Raw genomic sequence first — 22,848 nt, forward strand, 5'->3', positions numbered from 1 at the left:
AAGCGTCTTCTAACCAAACTGCGTGCCTATGGAACCTCACCTCAGTCGTTCGACTGGATTCGTGATTTCCTGTCAGAAAGGACTCAGTTCGTAGTAATAGACGGAAAGTCGTCGAATAAAACAGAAGTAATATCCGGCGTTCCACAAGGAAGTGATATAGGCCCTCTATTGTTCTTGAACTATATTAACGATATAGGAGACAATGTGAGTAGCCGTCTCAGATTGTATGCAGATGCTGCTGTCATTTACCGTCTTGTAAAGTCATCACATGAGCAAAACGAAATGCAAAATGATTTAGATATCTGTATGGTCACAAAAGTGGCAGTTGACCCTGAATAAAGAAAAGTGTGAATTTATTCACATGAATACTAAAACAAATCCACTAAATTTCGATTACGCAGTAAGTCACACAAATCTGAAGGCTGAAAATTCAACTAAATACTTAGGGATTGCCATTAGAAATAACCTAAATTGGAACGACCACATAGATAATGTTGTGGGTACAGCAGACTGCGATTCCTTGGCAGAACACTTAGAAGGTGCAACAGCTCTACTAAAGAGACCGCTTACACCGCGGTTGTCCGCCCTATTCTGGAGTTATTGCTTTGCACTGTGGCATCCGCATCAGGGGGACTGACAGGCGACATCGAAAAAGTACAAAGAAGGGCAGCTCGTTTTGTATTATCGCGAAATATTGGAGATAGTGCCACAGACATGATACGTGGATTGGAGTGGCAATCATTGAAACAAAGGTTTTTTTCGTTGCGACGGGACCTTGTCATGAAATTTCAATCACCTGTTTTCTCCTCCTATTGCGAAAACGTTCTGTTGGCACCCAACTACATTGAAAGAAATTATCATCACGATAAAATAAGAGAAATCAGGGCTCGCACAGAAAAATTGAAGTGCTCGTTTTTCCACGCGCCATTCGAGAGTGGGACGGTAGAGAGAAAGTTTGTAGGTGGTTCACTGAACCCTCTGCCAGGCACTTTATTGTGAATAATAGAGTAATCACGTAGATGTAGGTGAACCTCGTGACATATTTTGCGTATTTACATTCAATGTCTTGTGGAATAGTTTTCTAAGGTAACTGATGATTTAGAAGGAAAATAATGACTGGATAAATGGCTGTTGTAAAAATAAAATGTGGTGGCCACCCACGGACGTCATGTATATACCTCTTCAAGTAGCTGGGTCCCTTATTACGACGTTACAGTAAACATATTGGCTAAAGAATTTCGTCATAAATAATCCTTCACAATTTGAGAATAACAGTGATGTCCATACCTACAGCACTACAAGGAAAAAACGACCTTTTCTACCCGTCAGCGGCTCAGAAAGGAGTTCAGTTACGGAAACAACTGTCTTTGATCATTTTCCCAGTAACACCTAATGTATAATAGGTGCTAAAGTACGTTTTAAGAATGAGTAGACCAAAATAGTATTGTGTTCAGTGATGTTACAACTAATCATATATACATATTTTGTAAACTGACTCGTTCCTCATCGTTTCGCTACAAGAAATGTTCAAATGATCTACGGAATATCTAAGTAACTTAAGGTTGGTACATACTGCTCAAACTGATAGTAGATATGAGATTCTGAACAAGTAACGAAATTGAGTACGATTTGGATAATAACATTTCCGGTGGACACGGTTTCGCTGTTGAAATGTTTACGATTCTTGTGCCATTGTATCTACGCAGTGCAGGAGAGATGTACTGGCGGAAGTGAATTTCCGACCCCTGTCTGGATAAATATATTAACAACCATCAATTAGAGCGACGTATTACGCTGACGTGGTACGAATCATTGTGATACATAGTAAGCTACATGCTGTTCACCTAACCGATTTACCCAACAGAACACACACATTAACACACAGATTCACACATTGCTCAGCCAACGATATATGACAAAGGCTTCAAAGAAGACTTGATATCACTCTAAGACGACCTAGTAGGTTCATTCACAAAAATATGGTGCAATCGCAAACACAACATACTACCGTGCCTAATACGGTGTAGGAAAACCGTTGTCATTCAAAACAGCTTGCAGTCGTTTCGGAATGGCTAACTGAATGTCGTGCATCAGTTTCACGTAAGCCTTATAAAATTCCTCATCCAAAATAGTGGCAAATATAGGCAGCCTATGTGATCAAGTGTATCCAGAGACGAGGGTGAAAATTACTTAAGAGTACGTGGCACCCTCCATCGGTAATGCTTGAATTCAATATGGTGTTGGCCCACCCTTAGCCTTGATGACGGCTTCAACTCTCGCATGCATACGTTCAGTCAGGTGCTGGAAGGTTTCTTGGTGAATGACAGCCCATTCTTCACGGAGTGCTGCACTGAGGAGAGGTATCTATGTCGGTCGGTGAGGCCTGGCACGAAATCGGCGTTCCAAAACGTCCCAAAGGGGTTCCATAGGATACACGTCAGGACTCCGTGCAGGCCAGTACATTAAAGGGATGTTATTGTCGTGTAACTACTCCGCCACAGGCCGCGCATTGTGGGCAGGTGCTCGATCGTGTTGAAAGATGCAATCGCCATTCCTCAAATGCTCTTCTACTGTAGGAAGCAAAAAGGTGCTTAAAACATCAGTGTAGGCCTGTAATTCACCAGATTACTCGTACTTCCGTTTTTGGGTATTGGTGTGACTTGAGCAATTTTCCAGTCTTTAGGTACGGATCTTTCTGTCAGCGAGCGGTTGTATATATTTGCTAAACATGGAGCTATTGTATCAGCATAATCTGAGAGGAATACGACTGGTATGATTCGTTTGTTTGCAAGTTTCGCAAATACACGGAGATCAAAAGCAGCTGAACGTAATAGTATGGGAATCTCAGCAATATGCTTCTTCCAGTCCACGGTTTCATCACTATGTACACCTGAAAATTAGTTGCATTCAGTCATATTTACCGACCCCTGCTCATGTTCTGTATCAGTTGTTGGATAACAGTTTGTTATATAGTAGTGAATGAATTGTGCTTTTTCTTTTAAAATTTAGGGAGAGTCTATTTTCTGAAAAAAACATTTATTAATCTTTGGAAAATATCATTTGCCATAACTTCTGTTGCTTCCTCTCTCTATCGTCTGTAAAAAGTACCAATTCTGATTGTTAAATGTTAAGCACAACAACATTCACGTGTATAAAGAATATGAGTGGACTCAAAAATGGATCCTATGGGACTCCCTTTTTGATCTCTCGCCAGTCAGCAAACATTACTATCCTTTCGACATTGTTTGAACTATTCACCACAACCCTTTGCATTCTGTTTATGATTCGAAGAGCTGTGCGAAAAACCACCAGTTCCACGAAGCTTGAGTTTTTCTGAGAGGGTAATATGACCTACACAATCGAACACGTTAGAAAGAACGCAAAAAAATACCAGCTGGCGATGTATTGTTATTTAAGGCTTCTACTATCTGAGGCACAGTACCAGTGGTCTATGGGTAGCGTCTTTGATTCATAATCAAAAACATCTTCGGTCCCGGGTTCGATCCCCCCACTGCCTAAATTTTGATAAATAATCAGCATTGGCGGCCGAAGACTTCCGGCATAAGAAGTCAGCCTCATTCTGCCAACGGCCTCGTCAAAGAGGGCGGAGGAGCGGATAGAGGTTCAGGGCCTCTCTTGTCCTAGGGGTGGGAAATTGCCCCTAAAGGCGGAAGAATCAGCAATGATCAAAGACATGAGGATGCAGAAGGCAATGGAAACCACTGCATTAAAGACACGTAACGTATATCCACAGGACATGTGCCTGTGAATTGAAGAAGTGTCATGATGATCTCTCCATTGGCAAAAGATTCCGGAATAATCCCCCATTCGGATCTCCGGGAGGGGACTGCCAAGGGGGAAGTTACCATGAGAAAAAGATTGAATAATCAACGAAAGGATAACGTTCTACGAGTCGGGGCGTGGAACGTCAGAAGCTTGAACGTGGTAGGGAAACTAGAAAATCTGAAAAGGGAAATGCAAAGGCTCAATCTAGATACAGTAGGGGTCAGTGAAGTGAAGTGGAGGGAAGACGAGGATTTCTGGTCAGATGAGTATCGGGTAATATCAACAGCAGCAGAAAATGGTATAACAGGTGTAGGATTCGCTATGAATAGGAAGGTAGGACAGAGGGTGCGTTACTGTGAACAGTTCAGTGACCGGGTTGTTCTAATCAGAATCGACAGCAGACCAACACCGACAACGGTAGTTCAGGTATACATGCCGACGTCACAAGCTGAAGATGAACAGATAGAGAAAGTGTATGAGGATATTGAAGGGGTAATGCAGTATGTAAAGGGAGACGAAAATCTAATAGTCATGGGCGACTGGAATGCAGTTGTAGGGGAAGGAGTAGAAGAAAAGGTTACAGGAGAATATGGGCTTGGGACAAGGAATGAAAGATGAGAAAGACTAATTGGGTTCTGTAACAAGTTTCAGCTAGTAATAGCGAATACCCTGTTCGAGAATCACAAGAGGAGGAGGTATACTTGGAAAAGGCCGGGAGATACGGGAAGATTTCGATTAGATTACATCATGGTCAGACAGAGATTCCGAAGTCAGATACTGGATTGTAAGGCGTATCCAGGAGCAGATATAGACTCAGATCACAATATAGTAGTGATGAAGAGTAGGCTGAAGTTCAAGACATTAGTCAGGAAGAATCAATACGCAAAGAAGTGGGATACGGAAGTACTAAGGAATGACGAGATACGTTTGAAGCTCTCTAACGCTATAGATACAGCAATAAGGAATAGCGCAGTAGGCAGTACAGTTGAAGAGGAATGGACATCTCTAAAAAGGGCCATCACAGAAGTTGGGAAGGAAAACATACGTACAAAGAAGGTAGCTGCGAAGAAACCATGGGTAACAGAAGAAATACTTCGGTTGATTGATGAAAGGAGGAAGTACAAGCATGTTCCGGGAAAATCAGGAATACAGAAATACAAGTCGCTGAGGAATGAAATAAATAGGAAGTGCAGGGAAGCTAAGACGAAATGGCTGCAGGAGAAATGTGAAGACATGGAAAAAGATTGTCGGAAGGGCAGACTCAGCATACAGGAAAGTCAAAACAACCTTTGGTGACATTAAAAGCAACGGTGGTAACACTAAGAGTGCAACGGGAATTCCACTGTTAAATTCAGAGGAGAAAGCAGATAGGTGGAAAGAATGCATTGAAAGCCTCTATGAGGGTGAAGATTTGTCTGATGTGATAGAAGAAGAAACAGGAGTCGATTTAGAAGAGACAGGGGATCCAGTATTAGAATCGGAATTTAAAAGAGCTTTGTAGGATTTACAGTCAAATAAGGCAGAAGGGATAGATTACATTCCATCAGAATTTCTAAAATCATTGGGGAAAGTGGCAACAAAACGACTATTCACGTTGGTGTGTAGAATATATGAGTCTGGCGACATACCATCTGACTTTCGGAAAAGCATCATCCACACAATTCCGAAGACGGCAAGAGCTGACAAGTGCGAGAATTATCGCACAATTGGCTTAACTGCTCATGCATCGAAGCTGGTTACAAGAATAATATACAGAAGAATGGAAAAGAAAATTGAGAATGCGCTAGGTAAGGATCAGTTTGGCTTTAGGAGAAGTAAAGGGACGAGAGAGGCTATTCTGACGTTACGGCTAATAATGGAAGCAAGGCTAAAGAAAAATCAAGACACTTTCATAGGATTTGTCGACCTGGAAAAAGCGTTCGACAATATAAAATGGTGCAAGCTGAAAAAAGTAGGGGTAAGCTATAGGGAGAGACGGGCCATATACAATATGTACAACAACCAAGAGGGAATAATAAGAGTGGACGATCAAGAACGAAGTGCTCGTATGAAGAAGGGTGTAAGACAAGGCTGTAGCCCTTCGCCCCTACTCTTCAATGTGTACATCGAGGAAGCAATGATGGAAATAAAAGAAAGGTTCAGGAGTAGAATTAAAATACAAAGTGAAAGGATATCGATGATACAATTCGCTGATGACATTGCTATCCTGAGTGAAAGTGAAGAATTATTAAATGATCTGCTGAACGGAATGAACAGTCTAATGAGTACACAGTATGGTTTGAGAGTAAATCGGAGAAAGACGAAGGTAATGAGAAGTAGTAGAAATGAGAACAGCGAGAAACTTAACATCAGGATTGATGGTCACGAAGTTAATGAAGTTCGGGAATTCTGCTACCTAGGCAGTAAAATAACCAATGACGGACGGAGCAAGGAGGACATCAAAAGCAGACTCGCTATGGCAAAAAAGGCATTTCTGGCCAAGAGAAGTCTACGAATATCAAATACCGGCCTTAATTTGAGGAAGAAATTTCTGAGGATGTAAGTCTGGAGTACAGGATTGTATGGTAGTGAAACATGGACTATGGGAAAACCGGAACAGAAGTGAATCGAAGCATTTGAGATGTGGTGCTATAGACGAATGTTGAAAATTAGGTGGACTGATAAGGTAAGGAATGAGGAGGTTCTACGCAGAATCGGAGAGGAAAGGAATATGTGGAAAACACTGATAAGGAGAAGGGACAGGATAATAGGACATCTGCTAAGACATGAGGGAATGACTTCCATGGTACTAGAGGGAGCTGTAGAGGGCAAAAACTGTAGAGGAAGACAGAGACTGGAATACGTCAAGCAAATAATTAAATAATTGAGGACGTAGGTTGCTACTCTGAGACTCTGAGATGAAGAGGTTAGCACAGGAAAGGAATTCTTGGCGGGCCGCATCAAACCAGTCAGTAGACTGAGGACCAAAAAAAAAAAAAAAAAAAATGCTGGATGCTGGCTGTTTGAGGAGTAACTGTATAAACAGCATTGTCAGTCAAGCAACTCGTTTGGAATCCAGACTGTGAAACGCGAAGTAAATTATTTCCACTTGAAGGTGAGGCTAGTCTTGAGTATATTACTTTTTTGCACAGTTTCGAAACATATGTCAAAAAAGGTAACTGAGCGATAATTGATTAACTCTTTCTTACTACTTTTCTTGTGAAAAATGTTAACACTTGCATGTTTTAACCTGTCTGCAAAAATTCCTAATTTGTAGTTGTTATTTACCACTACAACATGAACCATCAACGACTTATCCCCTACTATTATGGTTGATCCATTTCACGAATGCGCTGAGGCGCACTCTTATTCGGTGGACAGCATCCCGTATTTCTCGCCCTACAGGAATATTTCTGGCTTGTTGACAGACCAGGCAGTCTGTACAAGCGTCATTGTCTCGTTCGCTATTGGAGACATGGCGCGGTACTCTCAGGGTGTAAATTAGCATTCACCTCCATTACAGAGGTGGATGTGCGTAGCAATTTGCAGACGTCAAAAGAGTACTTAGAGATATGCACAAACTATGCAAGTCACGAGAGGTGAGCAACACTTTTTTTTTCGGGCAATTTATTTCACTCCTCCCGGCGGTAGGAGACCTACCTCGTCAACCCCTGCAGCTGCATGTAATTCAATTAGTTGACAGTGCTCACGGGCAGCTATAAATTAAGGATAAACAGAATTCTGCAATATTGAACAATAAGCAAGCGGTTTCCACCCTTTTTGTTCTTATGGACGTGAAAAGCAAACAATATGTATACACAATATAGTGACGGCGATCGTTCAGTTACAAAATTAGCAACATAAAACTATTTTATGAAATATAAAGCTATTATAAAGTCCATGAAAGATTTTAAAAAAATCGGTACAGATGCATGATCATGGACACCATAACGAACAATATCGTATGCGGAAGACGAACACTCAAAGCTCTCTTTCTTTCTTTTCTTTTTCTTTTCATACATTTTCTACGTGTCAACCGTTCGTCACACACCACAAATCTAATCGGTTGTCCAACGCCGCCCATACCTGAACCATTATGTAAGGGATGACAAAAAGAACAGCTTCTGTGATGCGGTGTCGCAAGTTTTTGAGGTTACGAGGTAGACGTGTAGGCCTAACACAAACGCTATCCTGAATGTAACCCCACAAGAGGAAACAGCAAGACGCCAACTCTGGTCATGGTGGTAGCCACTTAAGTAGCGCCAGATCAGTGGACGCATCGCGGCCTATCCAGCGACGTGTGCAACGTCTCATTCAGGTAATCCTGTACACTGGTTTGGAAATGAGCAGAGATATTCATTTCTGCACTAGATCGATCGATCGTGGGATTTGGCACCAAACAATCCTTCATGCGAATCCTGCCTCGGGCATGGATGTGTGCGATGTCCTTAGGTTAGGTTTAATTAGTTCTAAGTTCTAGGCGACCGATGACCTTAGAAGTTAAGTCGCATAGTGCTCAGAGCCATTTGAACCAATCCTTCAAGCGGTCCACTATCTCTTATGACATGCACCGTCGGTGAGAATATTTTGCATCACACAAACAACCATCCTCTTCGATTTTTCTGCATCACTTCACTAAGCTGTTGTAAACTGATGGTGTCTCGTCGAACTACCCACGGAAGGTTCTTTGCACACTCACCACTCTTTGTAAAAAAATGCTTTCTCTGCCTTGTTCGCCGCCATTTTCAGCAACCTTGGTCGCTGGCGCCACTGTAGGCGGTTTTCCAAACTACCTTGGCCGCATTACGTTAAAAAAATAAAATCTGTGGGATGAAACTTGCTGGCAGATTAAAACTATGTGCCGGACCGAGACTCGAACTTGGGACCTTTGCCTTTCGCGGGCAAGTGCTCTACCAACTGAGCTACCCAATCACGGCTCACGCCCCGTCCTCACAGCTTTACTTCTGCCAGTACCTCGCCTCCCACCTTCTGTAAAGGTCCCGAGTTCGAGTCTCGATCCGGCACACAGTTTTAATCATCCAGGAAGTTTCATATTAGCGCACAATACGCTGCAGAGTGAAATTCTCATTCTGGAAACGTCCCCCAGGCTGTGGCAAAGCCATGTCTCCGCAATATCCTTTCTTTCAGGAGTGCTAGTTCTGCAAGTTTCGCAGGAGAGATTCTGTAAAGTTTGGAAGGTAGGAGACGAGGTACTGGCAGAAGTAAAGCTGTGAGGACGGGGCGTGAGTCGTGCTTGGGTAGCTCAGTTGGTAGCCGGCACGGTAGCTCAGCGTGTTCGGTCAGAGGGTTAGCAGCCCTCTGTAATAAAAAAAAAACTGAGTTAATCGATCAACAACGAACTTAAGCGGATGTCTTACGACGTCCGCCCCGATCAGATGCAATGAACGAAAGCCAACAAAATGAGATTAAAAAAAAAAAAGTTGGTTGAGCACTTGCCCGCCAAAGGCAAAGGTCCCGAGTTCGAGTCGCGGTCCGGCACACAGTTTTAATTTGCCAGGAAGTTTCATATCAGCGCACACTCCGCTGCAGAGTGAAAATCGCATTCTGGTACTGAGTTTTTAAAATGTGTCATGGACTTCATAATTACCTCATATACCCTCGAGCAGATCAATGAAGAAGAGAATCAATAATTATTTAAATAAAAAGCTTTTTAGTATTACATATTTTTAAAAAGGGACTAAAAAGTATAAAATATTGTCTCCTAGCCGCATACAGGTTCCTAATACCATACAGACAGTCCTGAGAATCGGCAGTTGTGAATTTCTAAGAGCTATGTAAGTGATCGTAAAACTGAATACGTAAAACGTGGGGCAGATAATTGATGCACGAACAGTTCAGCTAAGTCATTATATTGCGCTGCAAATGATATGTCATGCAATTTTTCTCAATTGCTCATTACATTCCTTTCTATTATCTAGTGCAACTGCCCACATTTATCGTTTTCAATGTTACAAATACTGTCATAGCTAATAAAAATGCACAACAACAAATTCTAAGGGCTATCCGTATTGGCTTAGGAATTTGTATGAGGCTATAAGAAGTTATTTTTTACTTTTTATTCGTTTTAAAAACATGTTACATGAAAAACTTATTATTTAAATAATTATTTTATGCTTTTTAACCTTGAATTTGTGAAATTCTTCAAATATTTTGATGAGATTGCAGCAGTGAAATGCAGAAAGTTTCAGATTTATTTCTGCTTCTCTTCACCTGAGTCAGCCAACATTTTTCATCTTCCTACGCATATCTCGCGAAAAGACCGCGAAAGTAAAAATGAGAGAGAACCGTACTCACACTGAGGCTTACAAACAATCGTTCTCACTGCGAAACATTAGCGAGTGGAATAGGAAAAGGGGGAAATAGCAGTGGTACACAAGGTACGCTCCGTGACACAGCAGTCAATAGAGGTAATACCGCATTGCCCTCAATTTCTAAGGTGTGTTGCACATTTCATATCTCTAGTTCATCACGAAGTTACATTGAAATCAGTTACATAATTTGTATCAAACAGACAGAAGGACAAAGTAGAAAATGGAGTTAATATTGCAATGTAATCCAGTTCTGATCTATGTTGAAAGCTTCAAATATGTAGCTCGTCGGAAGGTTAGTTTAAAACCAATTGCAAAATTTGTACCAAACAAACAACAAAGCGACCTAACGAAAACGACTTAAAAAGGGATGGCACGTCCTTCTGTTGAAAGAAATGGCAACCCTGCTTAGAAACAAATAAATGCGAGAAAATAAGTGTTCCGAGAGAAAGAGATTACAGGAATCGTTACTGTTTGACAGCCGAAGATGATTTTTTGGGGTAATGTACGGTGAACTAATAGTAGCGGACCTTTGCGACCTGCAACGTTACACGATAATGCCGCTTCCGCCGTATCCACTCGCTAATAGGGCTTGACAGCGTAACCCAAGTTGGTCTCAGCACGATTTTGGGGATTAATTCGCTGCATCAGCGCTGTTTAGCTCTTACTCGTTAGCACGGGAGCCGCTCTACAGTGCTCGGGGGTCTTCTTGCCAAATTTATGGGCTAATTATTCCTATCCCTCCCTTCCCTGCTGATGAATTCGCGCTGCCCTGTGCCCATGGGCATCGCAGGGATTTGGTCAGCTGCCAAATCACTTTCGGCCAGCTCTTCACCTCACAGGCAGTTAGCGTTCTTAAATTGCCTCGGCAGCTTTCATCATCTTATGTTACGTCCACTCATTAAGTCTGGGAAACGGACCAGAATTTAATTGAAATTCCCCTCGGCGTAAGATTAATACGTGAAATTAAGTACGGAGACCCCTGCCAAAAAAGAGAAGGACGGGTTGGGGAAAAAAAATGAAGGTCTCGAAATGGCAGCATCTCTGATAAAATGGCGGCGCGACTGATAGGAGGGGAGAGGGTATCTCCTTTGCCCGTGGCGCGCGAGCGGCCGCAATTTAAGAAATCAATTGCTAGGGAGGGGTAATCAGAGACGCAGTCTGTCCGCAAGTCGGCTACGATTGCATGCGGTTTCTCAACGATCGTGAAAGCAACCATGAGTGCCATTGTCTTGGTGAAAATGCTATTTATAAATTTAATATGACCTCATTAGCCGGCCGCGGTGGCCGAGCGGTTCTAGGCACAACAGTCCGGAACCGCGCGACTGCAGGTTCGAATCCTGCCTCGGGCATGGATGTGTGTGATGTCCTTAGGTTAGTTAGGTTTAAGTAGTTCGAAGTTCTAGGGGACTGATGACCTCAGATGTTAAGTCCCATAGTGCTCAGAGCCATTTGAACCATTTTTCACCTGATTATGGCCACCAGACCCTCTCTTACAACGGACCGGGGCTTTCAAATCACATTTACGTAAGAAATAACATTTTTAATACGCCAAATGGCATTAAAATGATTTGATTGTCTATGATGGCAATGTCAGTAAATAATAGTGACTGAGGTGATTAAAATTCCACCGACGAGGTTTCCAACCGATTTTTCGAAGCAGTCGCAGGATCCACGAAATGATAGGTTCCACGAAGGATGTGGTCAACAACCTTAACACTGCAGGTGTTTACGAACTACGGTGTGAGTGCGGAGCTACGTACATAGGAGAAACAGGGAGACCTGACAGCTTACGAGTTGCAGAACACGAACGCCATGTACAACTACAACAACACAATAAATCGGCGATAGTGGAGCACGACCGTGACTGTGGACAACCTATCAGGTCCCAGGAAGCCCGACTACTGGCGAAAGAATCGTGGGTGCGAGAACGCAAAATACGGGAGGCGATCGAAATTATGAAGCAGCCTGACGACATCAACAGAGAAGATGGCTACAAACTCCCGGTGTCCTGGCTGCCGGCGACCCCTGTTCAACGGGCCGCGAGCGGTCGCGGGGCAGAAGCTACACGCTACACGGACGTATCTGCACAAACAGCTGTAGAACAACTGTCAGTCCACTTCCGCGCACACCAGGAGGAAAACTTGCCGACCAGAAGCCGAACGCTGATTGGCGAACAGCTACCAATCGTTGACGACTTGGACATCCACGAATAGCCTCTTTCCTTCCATCTTCCCTTACGTCATGACTAGCCAATCATATTAGAGTGGACCAATTAAAAGTTTTACAGCAGTGACGTCAGACATCGATAGTCTGTAATAAATAGAAGCACTTATGCCCATGCAAAACCAGTCGTGCCCTGAGGAAGGCCGTTGCAGTTCGGCCGAAACGTCGCTTTTAGTTTATTATTGTTGTTAGTTTTTAGCAATGACGCGGCATAATTCCCAGAAGAATTTTAGTTACTATGACACCGGCCGCGGAAGCCTACGATCTTCTAATACTGACTGTGAACCAATAAAATTGTCAGTACTTATCCTATTGGTGCTGCTGCCGCTAAAAGTGATATCGTAACAATAATAATAATAATAATACATTGTTGTGAATAAGAACAACCACCAGGGAATGGCGACAGTGAGGATTTGTGTCAGACCTGGATTCGAATCTGGAAGTCCCTCTTTACGCCAGCGGTCGCCTTAACGCTTTGACTATCCGTGTACGACCCACTACCAGACCCAAATGTCCATAAGTCGCCATCCCTCCGTCACATCCTGTACTAGAACACCCATTATGCAATTTCCGTACAAGGGAGGGCATTTTAATTCGCCGGAGAATATTGAAGCGGTACGAGTTGCTGTACAGAGAAGTTCCGGAAAATCGTGTAGAATGGCAGCAGTGCAACTGGGAATATCCAGACGCTCCGTTCAACGCATTCTTAAAAGTAACTTCCATACGTACCCATACAAGATGACCTGTGCACAGAAGCTCACTGAAGAACACATGCAGCAGATACTACTTTTTCATCAGTGGGCGAAGGATAGGGAAGAAACTCTCAACAACGTTTGGTTTTCAGACGGGCGCATTTTCGTTTAGACTGTGTGGTTAACAAACAAAATGTACGCTGTTGTGCCACTGAAAACCCGCAAGTGCTTCATGAACGACAACATTATGCTCCGAGGATTACAGCGTGGGCAGCAATTTCCGGTCACAGACTTATTGGACCCTTTTTCTTTGAAGAAACTGTGAACAGCGAGCGTTATTTGAGCATGCTTCGCAATAGCTTCATTCTACAGCTTCTTGCCACTGCCTTGCCCTTCAACACGCAGTGGTTCATGCAAGATGGAGCAATGCCACATACTGCAAACACTGTGTTGGAGTTTTTGCACGAGCATTTCAACATGCGGATCATTTCACTCAGGTTTCCAGGTCGCTTCAATGACGGACAAAATTGGCCCCTCAATAGTCCAGACCTGAGTCCATGTGATTTTTTTCTTTGGGGGTACCTAAAGGAAAAAATTTTCCCGAAACGTCCACGTGATTTAATGGAGCTCAGAAGACTTATTCTTCAAGCTTGCAGTGAAATACGGAAGACATGTGCCGTAGGGTAATCACTAACTTCAGTGTTCGTTTGAAGGAAGTTAGGAAACCAAATGGTGGACATATAGAGCATGTGCTGAGTTAGAACAAATCTCCATGGACGGCTCTTCATTGTAGTATATGTTCCTTTCAGATTGTATTGACAATAAAGTTTATATTCAAAAACAAAATGGTAACACATTTCGTGCGCCACTCAGTATTTGTGTCAGAGTCGGAATATGGCACCAACGATACACGTGGATTGTGATCCTTTTGTTCTTCGTCCGAATGTTCCATGTCGTCTTCAGAGAGGTTATCTTCTGCCTCATGGACGGTTTCTCCAGTTGATGCTAATGATGTACTTCCCGAAGATGATGGGCGTTCGTGATCCATAGGCAAACCGCGACGTATAAATGACATCAGCCATTGTTCATATGCATAACGTTTCTGACATTCATGCATTTGATTCCAATCTGGACGTTCCCAAGGAGGCCAATAGTAATTCTGAAGCCAAGAAACGTTATTATTAATTTAGGAATATGATAAATAAATTAATTATCAACTATACATACATGCGTAATAATATACATACCTTCCTGTTTGGCATCAGGTTGTTTCGGATATAATACTTTTTCCAATGTTTTTTCAACAAATGTTTTCAATTTTAATCCGTACTTTCCAGCAAAGGAGTGCCAATTTCGTGTATGACTCCAATCAGTTGCAAAGTCTATAACAGCTTTAGCATCCAACTGCTGTACTCGTTGCTCAAATTCTTCTTCAGTAAAAACGCGTTCTCGAGCTTCCTTTAATAAACTATCATACCCAACATCGTGTTCTTTCGCAATGGCATCTGCACCAATTCGTGGTGCGTCTATATTTATAGGGTTTCCAGTGCCTACGTAATCGCTGCCAGGTAACGCTAATCCTTTCGCATTTATTCGGTCCACTAGACTTTTAGTTCCGTATGCAATACCAGCGCCAGCTAAAGCGGTTACATCAGCAGCACCAGCTATTTGCGCTGTTGATAACGAGGTGCTTAAAGTCGCTCCGTCAACTGCTGTTTCAGTCGCTCCAAATAACAGCGGCGTAGTTTCAGCTGTATCCATTTCTATTGCTGTGTGACCTTCCTCGCCGAACTGATGTGGATGGCGCTGGCGCAATCCAGTATCGACATCTTCTGCCGGCTTTGGCTCCAATTCAAATTCATCAACTTCTTTGTCTAAATAATCATATGCTGGATTTTGACCAAATCAAATTTCATTTCCAGTATCTTGCCTACCAATTGTCCTTATAATGTTGCTTCTATCAGCATTAAAATTGTTCCCCCTTTCCGCCATTTCAATATCGTACACCGGTCCTGGATATAAAGTTCCTTCGTCGTACTGTATTGAACTATGTTGTACTGTGCTTACTCATTTAACCATGACATTGCAGCTACTTGAGTAATATTTATGTAATCAGCACATTTATATAATTTACAAAATAAAAATCTGTCACCGCATAACGCTCACATTTCAAAATTTCTGCACGTGCCAACCTTTTGCTGGCGTGGGTGCTTGCCCAGATAATGTCCTAACCGGACTATTAGCGGGACGTGACGCCGCCTTGCTGACCTCAGTTGTCCCCGCTCGGGACACAGCGACCAAACGACCTTGTTTTCCGATTTAGCGTGTTCTGAAGACAACAAATTTAAGGGTACTGCTCCAGTTTAGATTACTGCGAAGGGAGGAAGATCTGGTTGGAAAGAAGGATGTACAAGGGTAACAAGTGCACACAGGGACAATGCTAGACATTAATATTGCTTTAGAAGGTATGTCATTGACTGTCTTCTGAAGCTGGAGATGTTATTCAGTACTGCAATCCGGGTTCCAGACAGAGTCTGGTTTCTGCTGCTGAGAAGGACTTTGAGAAAGTGATTGAGCTGTAGAGAGGGACAGAAAAGATTTTGCTCTGATGGGAACGGGTGATTTTGCCGTGTTGTTCAGACGAGAGTGTTAAGATCGAGGAAAGATATGAGGGACAATATACGTTGGCAATAGAGAAGACAGAGGATATGGAAATCTCTGGGCCTGTTTGCACGCATCCAGGATAGCTGTGCATGTGACGATAAAATAGGATCATAGAGTCAGACATAACAGATATAACGAACACAGGCATTCGTAACCAGTCCCAGGCGCCGTGAGCTTTCCTATGAAAGGCTTTGCGGTATAACAACACTGTAATCAATAAGTGGAAGTGTTAGTGTTTGTACAAGAGTCTTTCCCAGTTCAAGAGGGAAGGGCTTTTTATATTTTGGTAGGATATGAGATATGCTTACTCCTTATGCACATTGCAGTTCAGCGCTCAGTCCAATTTAAATTTTCGTCTCTTATTACTCTCACACTCTTTGGGGAAGGAAGGAATTTGATGTTTTGTCCCATTTGCAGTCAGAAATTGAAGGGATTGGCGATATTTCGGGCTAAAGGGCCTATAATGATCAAACAGTACAGCTTTTCGATGGATTGGGCTTTAATCCTATATCCTGCATCCATTTTGATAGTGCACACAGGTCAGTATTGAGAGTCTCGATTTCTGTCTTCAGGTTTGCTAGATTTGCACTTAGGCACAACTGAGTAGCATCATCGTACATGATGTATTTGCAGGAGGACTACTCTCCGAGGAAAAATAAACTCGTTTACTGTACAGGTTGTTTGTTAACTGGATAGGAAAGTCGTGAACCCAATACGAGAGCAGACTTCCCGCTTTGGAGCTGTAGCTCGCGAGCATACAACTCTTCACCGCTAAAGTAAGTCATAGCAGTGAAATCGTGTTTAACTTCCATTCAGTAGTACGTCATCAGTGCAGTAAGGTGGAGAAGTGACAGTGGCAGAGAGCAATTACTGTTTTTTGGACGTGTCGATGAGTACACTGTGTATAAAGGTGACCGTTTCGTTGACGTATCAATACAGAAGGTCGAGCGTGCCCACAAGGATTGGTGCACAATTCACAGCTAAGTAAAAAGACTGAGCTCCTGACTCAATGGACCACACAAAATGCATCCAGTGACGTGCTATCCCCTTTCTGTTTAGTTCGGCCCAGTGACATGCATTAATGTCCTTTTGTAGGGTTTTCGGTTCCAAATGTTCGTTTCACGTAATTTCCTTTGCAGTGTCCGTTCAGAAACTGGTCAATATGTATCTGCATTCACTGACAGCAGTAATTCATTGTTGTTGTTGTTGTTGTGGTCTTCAGTCCTGAGACTGGTTTGATGCAGCTCTCCATGCTACTCTATCCTGTGCAAGCTTCTTCATCTCCCAGTACCTACTGCAACCTACATCCTTCTGAATCTGCTTAGTGTATTGATCTCTTGGTCTCCCTCTACGATTTTTACCCTCCACGCTGCCCTCCAATGCTAAATTTGTAATCCCTTGATGCCTCAAAACATGTCCTACCAACCGATCCCTTCTTCTGGTCAAGTTGTGCCACAAACATCTCTTCTCCACAATCCTATTCAATACCTCCTCATTAGTTACGTGATCTACCCACCTTATCTTCAGCATTCTTCTGTAGCACCACATTTCGAAAGCTTCTATTCTCTTCTTGTCCAAACTGGTTATCGTCCATGTTTCACTTCCATACATGGCTACACTCCATACAAATATTTTCAGAAACGACTTCCTGACACTTAAATCTATAGTCGATGTTAACAAATTTCTCTTCTTCAGAAACGATTTCCTTGCAATTGCCAGTCTACATTTTATATCCTCTCTACTTCGACCATCCCCAGTTATTTTACTCCCTAAATAGCAAAACACCTTTACTACTAAGTGTCTCATTTCCTAATCTAATCCCCTCAGCATCACCCGATTTGATTTGACTACATTCCATTATCCTCGTTTTGCTTTTCTTGATGTTCATCTTATATCCTCCTTTCAAGACACTGTCCATTCCGTTCAACTGCTCTTCCAAGTCCTTTGCTGTCTCTGACAGAATTACAGTGTCATCGACGAACCTCAATGTTTTTACTTCTTCTCCATGAATTTTTATACCTACTCCGAATTTTTCTTTTGTTTCCTTTACTGCTTGCTCAATATACAGACTGAATAACATCGGGGAGAGGCTACAACCCTGTCTCACTCCTTTCCCAACCACTGCTTCCCTTTCATGCCCCTCGACTCTTATAACTGCCATCTGGATTCTGCACAAATTGTAAATAGCCTTTCGCTCCCTGAATTTTACCCCTGCCACCTTCAGAATTTGAAAGAGAGTATTCCAGTTAACGTTGTCAAAAGCTTTCTCTAAGTCTACAAATGCTAGAAACGTAGGTTTGCCTTTTTTTAATCTTTCTTCTAAGATAAGTCGTAAGGTTAGTATTGCCTCACGTGTTCCAACATTTCTACGGAATCCAAACTGATCTTCCCCGAGGTCCGCTTCTAACAGTTTTTCCATTCGTCTGTAATGAATTCGCGTTAGTATTTTGCAGCTGTGACTTATTAAACTGATAGTTCGGTAATTTTCACATCTGTCAACATCTGCTTTCTTTGGGATTGGAATTATTATATTCTTCTGGAAGTCTGTGGGTATTTCGCCTGTCTCATACATCTTGCTCACCAGATGGTAGAGTTTTGTCAGGACTGGCTCTCCCAGGGCGTCAGTAGTTCCAATGGAATGTTGTCTACTCCGGGGGCCTTGTTTCGCCTCAGGTCTTTCAGTGCTCTGTCAAACTCTTCACGCAGTATCGTATCTCCCATTTCATCTTCATCTACATCCTCTTTCATTTCCACAATATTGTCCTCAAGTACATCGCCCTTGTATAGACCCTCTATATACTCCTTCCACCTTTCCGCTTTCCCTTCTTTGCTTAGAACTAGGTTTCCATCTGAGCTCTTTATGTTCATGCAAGTGGTTCTCTTCTCTCCAAAGGTCTCTTTAATTTTCCTGTAGGCAGTATCTATCTTACCCCTAGTGAGACAAGCCTCTACATCCTTACATTTGTCCTCTAGCCATCCCTGCTTAGCCATTTTGCACTTCCTGTCGATCTCATTTTTGAGACGTTTCTATTCCTTTTTGCCTGCTTCATTTACTGCATTTTCCAGTAATTCATGTAGGCCTCGAAACCGATTGCCACTGACAAGGCGTGATAGTTGCGTTCGAGCCCAGTCGGTTAAGACGTTCTTACGACAACCGATCTTGTGTCGTGTTACACAGTCCAAGGTAGCGTACTTTTCCTTGCAGGCAGAGTGAACAGATCGTGTTGGTACATCAACGAAACGGGCAACTTCGTACACGGTGTGTCAACGTACACGTCCAAACACGATATTTGCTTCGTGCCATTCTGTCGCTTCTGCACGTCGACCAGTCTCTTTACACTAATTCCATAGAACTGACAGACCCAGATGACCCCTACATCACTACCGCGTCTCACATCGGCAGTGAAATCTCGTATGATAGCAAGATAGTAGTTCCACTCCATCCACAGAGCTCCAGAGCGACCAATGTTCTCTTTCAAGACAATAAGGAGACGTCCATTAACAGCATGAGCTCAAAATAGGGTGGAGGGGGAGGAAGAGGTCCGGCAAATACTCATCATATCTCATTTAAAGGGAGGAGGGATGAAAATCTCACTCCAACTTCTTAAGTCAGAAGATACACATTATTATAAGTAATAACATCTTGCTTTGTATAATGAATATCGAACATAGACAATATTGCCCACCAACTTTCTGGCCTCTGAGCTGAGCTCAATGCCTTACATGTGTGCTTATCCACAATTTTACGATTTGAGAGAAGTGCCAGACAAGTGTTACATTTCTGGAGTTCTCAGCTGCATTGATCGAAATCAATGCATGTCAGTGAGCCAGTTGCGATATTGTACAACGCGTAATCAGCCGATGTTACTGTGTTCAAGACGGATTTGTATGAAAAGTTTTACAGCGTGTACGTTAAGTGGTATGCCGACATGTCGAAACACATGTGCGACCAAGAAGTTAATCGGAAAGAAGTTAATCGTTTATGGAAGGAAGCAAAGCCGCAGTTAATCGATCGCATTCTCTTAATGGACATATAAATCAAGAGATAGCAAAGCTACGTAAACGTTTCAAAGTAGCATCAGTGTCATCTTTCATCTGCAAAGTAAGTAAGGTTTGAATAACTTTACATGTACATACTATGCCAATAAAATGTATTTTTAGGGATCCGTCAAAGTGCTTAGTACTATTTTCGTCTGTGTCTTTGTGCGTATCCATCCGAATATTATTCACGGTTGCCGTGCGTAAAATACAGTGTTTGTGATCACTGGTTTCATTAAAGTGCTTTAACCAATTTTTAGAACAAATTAAAAATATGTATGTATTTCCCATATTCATAATCGATTCAATATAAACCGTATGTTACGGGGAGAGGGTGGGGGTGGGAGGGTTCCACCTCACCACACCAAATTTCACCGCTGGGGAGGTATATTTTAAAGAAAATCCTTCATGTAATTAATGAACGTCCCCTAACGAGTATTTTGTGCTTTGAGCCTACATATATACTGAGTACAGAATGTAAGGGGTAGAGAGGTCGTGCTATTTAAGATGTCGTATTAACCCCTATGTGTTCTGTGTTTTCACGCCAGCCTCGGGCTTGGATGTGTGTTTAGGTTAGTTAGGTTTAAGTACTAAGTTCTAGGGGACTGATGACCTCATAGTGATTAGAGCCATTTTTTTGTGTTGTCACATTACATGACTCTAAGTACTATGACATAAATGTATCAGGCGCTTACAATTCGCTGACAAAAGTAAGCTGCATATGAAAGACGTTACTAAAGAAAATGAATTTTCTATATGAGTTTGCGATCGTTATGAATAATTTTGTGAATAAATCGTCTTTATCGCTTTAATAAATTTTTTTATTGCTCCGCTTGGTCGACAAGTATCATCACATACCAGAAACTTAGGAGCATTATAAGGATCAGTGTCAATATTAAAAACCTACACCTATTCGCGGCATCAAGTTGCATACGAAAGCCTTATCGCAGATCCGTGCGTCTTAGGCCAGCATTCCTATCATCTATATGTACAGCTTACCCCATACCTTTAGTGCAGAAATCGTAAAGATGCAGATGAACTAAAAGTGATTACTTTGAGATAAGAGGATAATGGTCAGATATGAATATCATTTTTTCCATGATATGAACAACCGACACCTCACAGCAACAACCATTCTGTTTCTTGTCACTGTCAATGCATGTGTCATAGCGAAGTGCAAGTTTCAGGGAACGCATACGATCGCTGGCGACGGTGCATCTTTACCGACTCCTTCAGTGAAAATGGATTACTAATTCCAGTTTTGCCAAACAATACACATTCACTAGAGGTAGTGCACCAGCGTCAGTTGAGGTGAACCTTCACTGCCAAGAGTTAATGAATGCGAACCGTAGCTGCCATAACAAAACGGTCATATTTCGAAAGTTGCATTTCATGAACTGTAATTTGAAAACATTCGCTAGGGACAGCGCACTAGTGGTGCTGAAGGTGCATCCTCACGGCCAGTATGTAAGAAACCCGAACCGAGATTGCAATAACAAAACGCCGTCACACTTCGAGAGTTGCATTTTATGAGCTGCAATTTGAAAACAAAGTCATAATACATACAACTCATTTATTGCAGCAAGGACGTGCACCATGGTACTTAGAGTTGTATAACACACTTTTCTTTTTGCAAAAGCTGGTAGTAGCATATGAAGAACCCCTGGCCGCCAGTGTCAGGGCAACGGTTTCTTCTGCTGGGAACTATTTCGGCCGAGATTATTCTGACAGGACGAGCACTGAACGGGATCATAAACAAAATGTCGCAGTCGTAGTCGCAGTTCCATATTGCGTAGTTGAAACCTTCCCGTCTCCTCTAGATCTCTTTTGTTACGCAATCTTCCCTTCTACAATAACCTATGAAACCTTCCCTTAGGATTTCTATCTCTTCCTTAATAATAGCAAATGAAACCTTCCCTTTCAAATGAATTCTCTTTCTCAATAATAAGTGCAACCTTCGCATACAAATTTAAATGCCGCTTATTAAAAGTGATTTGCTGATTATTTCGACGAAATATAGAATGTGTCGCCGTTTCTCAGTATTAACACTCACTTGATTAAATTTATTTTCAAGATTGTTCTCAAAGTGAGCGTTCGCCAATGCTTCAAGGGATACACTTGACGATCAAATGGCTCTAAGCACTATGAGACTTAACATCTGAGGTCATCAGTCCCCTAGACTTAGAACTACTTAAACCTAACTAACCTACGGACATCACACACACCCATTCTCGAGGAAGGATCCGAAACTGCGACCGTTGCAGCAGCGCGGCTCCGTACTGAATCGTCTAGAACCGCTCGGCCACAGCGGCCAGCTATACTTGATGAGGCCAAAAAATTTTAAGACGGAATCCAAAATTTACGGCCCTGTTCTTTATTGACAGTACAAACCTTAGTTTACTGCTCCATTCCTCGGTGTTGTACTCCTGCATCCACCTAGTAACCATATTTTATATGTTTTGGTTTTCGCGCTCTACGCTGCCTTGTCTCTGGCTTTGTCTAGGTTTACCATGCACAACCTTAAAACTTGACCTTAGTACAGTTAAGCTGCTCATTATTTTGCTAACGAACTCTCGATCATTGCCTGACAGAAACATCGGCCGTTGTAGCCGAGCTATTCTAGGCGCTTGAGTCCAGAACCACGAAGCTGCTACGGTCGCAGGTTCGAATCCTGCCTCGGTCTTGGATGTGTGTGATGTCCTTAGGTTAGTTAGGTTTACGTAGTTCTACGTCTAGGGGACTGATGACCTCAGATGTTAAGCCCCATAGTGCTTTGAGCCATTTGAACCTGACAGCAACGCTGAGACAGAGCCTACCAGCGTGAAAATGTCAGTAATATTATAGCATACTTCCGCGCTTGTTTTGGACTTGAGTGGCATGAGGCCTGAGGTTAACGAATTTTAGTGAGGTGGTACTGATGAACCATTACACACTTATAGTCTTCGTACGGCTGCGATTGGAAGTCGATGAAATCAACATGACATCTGGAATTTAATACTTTAAACGACACGGACTTCATTACTATTCCTTTCTTCCGACATTTTGTAAACAAGCCTTGCATAAGCTGAGATATCTCTGGACATCTCTGTATGTTATATTCTGCCATTTTGACTTAAAGTATTCTACAATTTGGT

Source organism: Schistocerca piceifrons, chromosome 8, assembly GCF_021461385.2.
Source record: "Schistocerca piceifrons isolate TAMUIC-IGC-003096 chromosome 8, iqSchPice1.1, whole genome shotgun sequence".
Taxonomy (NCBI): Eukaryota; Metazoa; Arthropoda; class Insecta; order Orthoptera; family Acrididae; genus Schistocerca; species Schistocerca piceifrons.